Consider the following 1,595-nt stretch of genomic DNA (forward strand, 5'->3'; position numbering starts at 1 on the left):
AGACCTCTTTACTTATTTATTTTCTCTTTCTCTGAATGGCCCAAGTCTACAATTTATTCCTTCAGTACACCGTCTATAATATTTTAACACAATAATTTATTTTTCTTCCTTTTGCTACTAAATGGTGGGGTAAAAATAACTTTCTTTTGAATAACTAAATGAATGAATAAGTGAATACTTCTATGAGATATTCAGAGACGTGCCAGTAATCCCAGCACTTTGGGAGGCCGAGGCAGGTGGATCATGAGGTCAGGAGATTGAGATATTCAGAGAAGTGACTATTATCCCACCCATTTTAGTTTTCTAGGACTATTGTGAAAAAATTAATACCAGAAAGTTGGTGGATGTAGCAGTCCTGCACCTGTTTTCCCACCTGTCTTGACCACAAAGAAAGAAAAGGGTCCAGGCTGCTGGATTCCAGTGGTCCTTTACCAGCATGCTTGACATTGCCTTTGCGCTCACGGGTGAGTTCTAGAGTTGGGCTGGGTTCCTGAGTATTTCATAATAATCCAGTTGCCCCATCAAGATACATTCCTACAAACAACAGTTCTTATGCAAATTCCTTTCAGAGAGGATGTGGGTAACCTTTTGAGTCAGGAATGAGATAGAGTTTTTGATTCTGTAAGTACTTGAAGGCTTGGCTGAGTGCCAACACCTTGCATGTTTGAGCAGAACAATTATTAGGCAATTTTCTTAACTCTGCTTCTACAGGAGTTTCCCTCAATTATTGAATGCCCATTGTGTTTTTTTCTCAATCACCTGGGAGGAACCATCTATTGTCCTGTCCTGAAGGGAGTTCCTCCTAGGTCTGTTCGGACCTTTGTATGATAATTAAGACTTAAATCCCCTGTTGGGAAATCTGCTGGGTTAAGGGAATTTTCACTGGTTAATGTTAAATTATCTTTTTCTAACAGAATAGCCCCACGTTTTAAGATTTTGAGTAGTAACCTACCCTTTTCCGTTTTGACTTAGGATAGTTTTGAACTGGTGAGGTGGGCTTACAATAAGGTTTCCTGTAAAACCTAATTTTCTACTTCCTTCAGTTAGCAAAGTGGTTGAGGCTACAGATTGAATGCATTTGGGCCATCTGCAGGTTCCTGGGTTAAGGATTTTTGATAGGAGGTCTACTGGTTGTCAGTGGCCTCAGTGTTTCGGGCTATGCCCTTGTTTACACTAACAACAAAGTGGTATTGGAGTGTTATAGGGTCATGGAGAAAACCTTCAGTTATCAACTATAGGTTTTAAATTTACCCTGGCTTTTAAAGAAACAGTGTATTTTTTAAAAACAATTTATACCACTTCTTACTACTTCTATCTTTCTCTTTCTTTCTCCTTTCTGTCTTTGTAGATGGATTTTGGAAACACAGTGGAAGGATGTTCATTCGTTACACCCATTTGCCACTACAGGAATATGCGCCTCCATTTTATTTACTCAATTTGCTTTCATCATGATCTATTATGTTGTTGTAGACCCAGTTCCAGTTGTTAAAGTACTGGGTTATCAGTTCTAAGGCCCTGGTAAGGGTGGTGGGGAATGGGTCCGACATAATTGCCCATGTTGAGAACTATATACTTAAATTGGCAGGGACACCAGG

The sequence above is a fragment of the Rhinopithecus bieti genome, unplaced genomic scaffold (genome assembly GCF_001698545.2).
Source record: "Rhinopithecus bieti isolate Rb0 unplaced genomic scaffold, ASM169854v2 scaffold_12155, whole genome shotgun sequence".
In the NCBI taxonomy this organism is placed as follows: domain Eukaryota; kingdom Metazoa; phylum Chordata; class Mammalia; order Primates; family Cercopithecidae; genus Rhinopithecus; species Rhinopithecus bieti.